Raw genomic sequence first — 6,731 nt, 5'->3', positions numbered from 1 at the left:
AATCCACACTAAAATACTTCAAATGAAGAAGTATTTATACTAATTGTAAACTGAAATATCTTGAAAAAATATCAAGATTAGTTTCACAAATATCCCCAACTGTTTACATGAATAGAAACTAAATAAAGGAAATTCAAAACTAATGAATCTATTTGGAACTATTTCTATGGGTTTATGGTTACAAAGAAGAAAAATTCGAATTTGATAGCAACTCTTAGTTGATGATGAGGCATCCCAGTCACTAACTGCATTCTTCCTTTGTGCATTTTGCCCCAAACATTCTGCAAACTTAGGGTCCAATGATACGCTTTTATATCTCAATCCGTGATAGATATGTAAAACATGAAAGAGGATTTTTTAGATAAGAATTTTTTTTGAGATAAACCTCTTTCAGTTTCCCAAAATTCAGCTCCAGCTGTTCACAATATTCTCGCACAAAGATGTCAAAAACAAGACTTTGCATAAACTGAAAAATATGCTGTGAAGACATGCACTTATATCTCTTTTGGTAATATCTGTGTAAAAAGTGAGATAGGTTTTAGTAAATTAGCCTGTTAGGAACAAAAACCTCCTCTAGTTTCTCAAAATACTTCTTGGATTGGCCACAATAGGTTTTGTAAAACTATGACTTAAACAGGAAATTTTGAAGAATGTACCATTTTGCTTTGATTTCATCTTGTAACCTTGAATTTCTTTCAACTGTTTTTCACTTTTACTTTGGATAAAATTCATTGTAGCTGGTGAAAGTGTTTTCATCTTTGTTTAACCCTTAATGCCTTCATGTTTACTTTTACTATTTACTGTTTACTTTTTACTTTTATCGCTCTGTTTTTTTTTCATCTATCTTCACTTTGACATGAATTTGTATGCTCTGTAACTGTCTTCCCTGCTGTTTATCTTCATACTAGCTGATTTACTGGACTTGGTCTTCAATCTGATATTCTTTAACCCTGATACACTTTGATTGTTCTTTATTGTGTCCTTTTACCTTCACTGTATATTTTAGGTTTTAACTGTCTATTTCAATAGTAAATCCTTTTATTTCATGTTTCCTCTACTTGTCTTGTAACTGTATTCTTTGTCTAGTTGTTCTGTTTTGACTGTCAATGCTCTGTGTAGTTGTCTTCTTCTTTGTTTCCTTGTATAATTTTGTTCATCCTCTGAGCACAAGTTCTGAATAAGGTTTTCTCTTGATTCTTGGAATAAACCAATTCTGTGACTAGTATCAGAATTGTTTATCCAAGATCTGATCTTAGTTTTATAACTTGAAGAAATTCAATATTATTTTAAGAGAACACAGGTCTTCATGAAGGGTGCTAGATGGCTCTCTGGCACAGGGATGATTGGAAAAGGGGTTGAAATAGAGTTTTGGATGGAAAACAGATGGTGAAATTGTGTTGCAGAGGTTCAGGGAGGCCTTGGAGGGTTTCATAGGTTTACACAGTTGAATGAGTAAAAACCATGAAAACACAGGTTTTCACGTTATAAGGTTTAACGGGAAGAATTTTGAAATATGGCGCAAATTGAACAATAGATGGTTTGTTGTTTAGCGGGCAGGCGGTAAGTGGGATCTATCACACCGCTTGTGGGAGGTTGGTGGTTTTGGCAGAGGGTTGCGCAATGCCACTGATTGATTGACACGTGGCATCAACGAGATTTGGAAAACCACTTATATCACGATCTTAACGTTTGAATGAAAGGCCCACGCAATATGAACGATAGCCGTCAGATTTGGGTGATCTAATCAGATGGTAGTCGACGATGGGAAGTGGCGGAAGGTTAATGGAGGGGCCCGATGGTAATTAAAAAGTCTTTAATTACATCGGGGGAAATGTGACTAGACAGGAGGGTTATTAATTAATCCAGATGATTAATTAATTCCTTTATTAATATGGCGGGGGGGTGGGTTCTTGATTAGTCACGGTTTGACTAATTAATCCCATTTATCAAACTTTATTATGGTTATTTTGCAAACCATGGGGTGGGATACGTATTTTGGGAGTTAAATAAATAATAAGAGTTAAAAGTTAATATGACTTATGGAAAATGAAATGCGCTAAGTAAATGTTTCCGAAAGTGCATTCATCATATAACATTATAACTTAGGCTAATTGTATTTGGGGGGTTCTGTATAAAGAATATTTTAATATTCCTAAGTAAAATAGTGATTTTACTTAGGAAAAGCATTTGAAGGGGATGAGTGAATTATGAAGGGGGGTGAATATTGATGAAGGGGCTTAAGCACTTAGGCATTATAAATTATTGGGCCAAGGGTCCGGTCCCTCCAGAAGTCAGAGAAATGCTCTGAGCCCCTTTAATTTGGGTAGGTTCCTTTTAGTACTTAGGGGAATTTAGTAAAAATTTGGGGAAAAATGAGTAAGGAAGTTAATTAGTTTGACTTTGAGTTCCTGATGTACTGTCTTCATTGTCATCCATGCTTTGTCCAAGTGATGAAAGCAAAAGATTTAAGCTTTTAACTTAACCATTCATCACACATTATTTTTCAACCATCCATCTACTTACCCTACCTACTTATCCTATCATTTTTACTTCTTTATTAGGGTGCACTTAAACTGGCAAACCCTTATCAAACTTTCTTTTCTTTTACAATGAGGATCCTAACTAAGTCTAACCTTATTACATCCAAGGGCTCAGATTAAACTGTTGAGCTCCTTTTATTTACTCTACCTATCTACTTATCTGCCAAGATTAAATAGTTTGGTCAGATTTTTATTCTCTATCTCTAAAACATGAAATTGAAAATATGAACTAGTCAAGCTTAAACTGTTTGACTACTCATGGATTGTGGCATAGGTGACAAGTTGCACACAATCTTTATTATACAAAAAGTAAAATAGCAGTGGCATTTGGACTTGCACACTTTCATGGTATTTTTCCTTTTTTCTTTGGGGTTCATTTTCTTTCATTTTTTTGACCTTTTCTTTACTCTTTTTGTCCTTTGATTTTTCTTTTAGGACATACCCTCTTTACATTTTTTAATTTTTGATTTTTCACAAATATGGAAAACATTTGCAGAAAGCAAAGGTATGTACATATTACAGAGTTAAAATCAGCCAATCATAAATTATGACACCTATTGCTATAGGAACCTAACACCTGTTTCTATAGTAAAATATCTATACTCATTGTAATTGTTAGTTGTTTATGTTGTGAATTTCATTTATATGAGTGCACATATTTCATGATATGGGTTATTCAAAGTGACTATTGATTGTCAACTCTTGATATCGTAACAATTTGATACTTGTTTTTTTGGACTTAAGCACCTTCTGACTAGCTCTTGGTCATGGCACCTTTGCCAGACCATATGCATAGTGACTAGGGCCAAAGCCTCTAAACTTAAAAATTCTAAACTTCCACTATAAAATTTCGAAAAAAGTCAAAATCATTAGTTAAATGTCAGCCCAACAAGCCCATGGGAGATATAAATATTATCCTAAAGATCAAACACTGATTCAATGCTCTCCACCCTAGATCCCTCTCGTGACTTGTCACACGGAATAAGTCGATCTTGCGGACAAGATAGACTTTCCTAGAATCTAAAGAAGACCTAATGACAAGCAAACCAATCGCACACTATCTTTCTCTAAATATGCTTTTATAAACAAAGACAAACAAGTGTTTTAGGCCTACCTTAGGTCCAACGCAAGTTTGTGGAAGCCTTCACTCCTTTGATCCAAATGAGCTCCTTTGTCGCGAATCTGCAAACAAAAACAAGCAAACAAATTAAATAGCACCTGAAAAGCCAATATCATAAAACATATTTAACATGAAAGTCAAGGAATTCATGAAACAAATGACATGAGACAATTTGTTGAGAAAAATGAGTTTGATTGTAGTAACTCAAATCAAGAAGAACTTTACAACCTGTGCCTTGACGCTGTACAAGCTCCTCCCAGGGTCTAGCAAGAAGTCTCCTCTACTTTGACAAGTTTCACTCTCTTCCCAATGAAGCCAAAAAGGTATGTGATCTCTCCTCTTAAGCTCAACTAGGAAGTCTTAATTTCATCAGCATTTACCCTAAAAAATGTTCAGCTTCTAACCTCCCTAGCAACCAGCCCAATGCCTGAATTTATAGTGCAATGGAGGGAAGTTACTAGGTCCTCCTTCAAAGGGATAAAGCCCTCCTTCAAAGGGATAGCTCCTCTCATTAAGGGATTAGCTCCTTCTCTTTTGGGATGCATGAACCACCTAAGAGCGGCCAATCCACGTTAAAATTCCTTCTAGAATCATCTAGAATTAACCCAAAGTGAGTTTTTTAGAATAAACTTGCGCCTTTTTGACTTTCACAGGGGTCCACACCCACACCTTTAGGGACAGAGTGGGCAGGTCCGCAGTTTTTGTAAACAGAAGGTGCGGGACCGCAGGCAATAGTGAGAGAAAGTGCGGAACCAGAGTTTTATTGATTTTCAATGTCTTTCTCTCATTTTCAAAGCTTGACTTGAAGAGCTGAGGTCTGAGACTTGCTTAGGAGGACAGTACAAGTGATGATAGACCCATACTGACTGCAAATAATCATGGTGATGATATTTTTGTGTAACAGATTGCCCCCTAAAGTGCGAAGTTTGTAGTAGATGAGGATTTCATTTATCATTTAGGAAGAGTGAAGTACTTTATCATTTCGAGGATCATCTTGTGGAGAGCCCGGTTGGAACCTGTAAAAACATTCAAATGCAAGATATATATATGAGATCATATCATCGCTGAGGTAGGCATTCCCATACTCAGATCAAAAATGACTTAGAAAACTAACTACTGCTCTGATACAGGAATGATCTTGTAATACATCACAAGTATAGACTCATGTGGACACAGTATGGGCGTAGCCATCTGTTTATGAATAGTCCATTATATAATGAATACAAAATTCCTCGCAGCCTAGATTGTGGAAACTAGATCCAGGGTCTTCATTTCTACTTCCCGAAACAATACGATTCTATCCATACGAATGAATGTGTTGATGTCGAACATGGTAGAAACCACTTGATTACCAGTCAATGATGTAAACTGTTAACAAGTGTGAGAGAAACCACCAGTGATGTCAATGGCTCTCAAAGTACCCAGTACAATCCATGAGATGTGAATAAATGTGTTGATGTCGAACATCTCACGGAATCCTTTGATCGAAGGTCAATGATGCAACCTGTCATCAAAGGCGAGAAACCTGCCATTGAGGCATGCAAATCCCAAGGTATTGACGATTTCTAGATCATCTTTCTAGATAATGAGCTGAAGTCGATAGAAAGCGACCTGTCACAGACAAGCCCACAACACGAAATCATAGATCAAGTTGAAGAAATTTAGTTGCAAGGACTGACTCAGGGATGGTCAAGATGGATGATAGATATTTTGCAGATGAATGGCTTATTGGTAGTGACCTCTTGAACACATAACGAAATGACAGATGGCTTGGTAGTTCCGTTTTAATGGGTTTAAAAGAAAAACTCGGTGATCTTTTCATGTTTTAGGAGTCAAAAAAGAGCTTAAAGGTGACTCTAAATGTTTTTTCGTTGAAAATGATAGATTTCGCCTGAATAATCCGTTATCCTGAACAAAAACGCAAACATTACTCATACTTGTTTGAAATGAATAAAAATGTTGCAAAACACCTTTCCAAAGTGAAACATAAACAAATTTGCAATTTATTTACTCAAAAAACTTATAAAAAGGGCCTTTTTCAATTCATTTTTACCGTTTGAGTTTTGGGTGAGAAAATAGTGCTTTTGTTCAAAAAACTTCCCGTGAAGATTGCGGAAAATCCAACCGTCAGAATCGAACGTCATCTTCTCCAGGTAATCCACATCGTCCCACTCTTCATTTTTAACCGTTTCATTTTTTTTTTAGGCTTTTATTTCATTTTTTGGAGGGTTTTTAGGCTTAAAATCCGCGCGCGGGGGCCCGCAGGTGCAACACTGCCAGCCCGCGGACCCCGACTTTTTCTCAATGGGGAAAAAGTTAGGGGTCCGCACCTTCCATGTAGGCAAGGTGCAGACCCACGCACTGTGTCTAACCCAGAGGGTGCGGTCCCTGTTGCAAAGGTTTTTAATCCAAAAATTCTCAAATTTGGCCCAAACGAATTAATTTCTAGCATTCTAATTTATCTTTTTACTTGATGCAGAGAGTACATCATGCTAGATTGGCATGAACAAGAGCATGAGGACGTGGATCTAGCCGCGTTGAATCACCAACCTTCGATCGATGCATTGAAGGCGTGCGGCTTGTACAAATTCTAGGCCATACCTGGCATGAGGGCCCAGGTGGATTTCTTACAGTGGCTGGTTGACAGATGGAGCATACAGGACCAGTGCTTCTTCATTGGTGGCCACCAGCTCGAAATCGAGCCGGCAGATATATATTTCTTGACTGGTTTGCCTAAGAGAGGCGAAGACTTGACTCTATTCGGGGCTAGGCCAGGTGGCCAGTCTGTCGATAGCCTCCAGCTAGAGTTCTGCAACAGCCAGGCTAGAGACAAAGGGATAGACATAAAAACCATATCCCTTCCTAAACTCATGGTGATCACGTTTACTGTCACCAGATTTTGCAGGAGTGCCGCATTACATGTTGCCACCGGATCCTAGATGCGTATGGTAGTTGACTGCTTTCGAGGCACCATATTCAACTGGTGCGATGTTGTGTTGGCCAATGTGAAAGGCCAACTGACCAGAGCCAAGAATGGACAACTAAAGACCTTTGATTATGGGGCTTTGGTT

Source organism: Pinus tabuliformis, chromosome 5_2 (assembly GCF_031772625.1).
Source record: "Pinus tabuliformis cultivar Carrire ecotype Pingquan chromosome 5_2, CPIR1, whole genome shotgun sequence".
NCBI classification, from domain to species: domain Eukaryota; kingdom Viridiplantae; phylum Streptophyta; class Pinopsida; order Pinales; family Pinaceae; genus Pinus; species Pinus tabuliformis.
The sequence above is the reverse complement of the archived record's forward strand: the minus strand, read 5'-3'. Positions refer to the sequence as shown.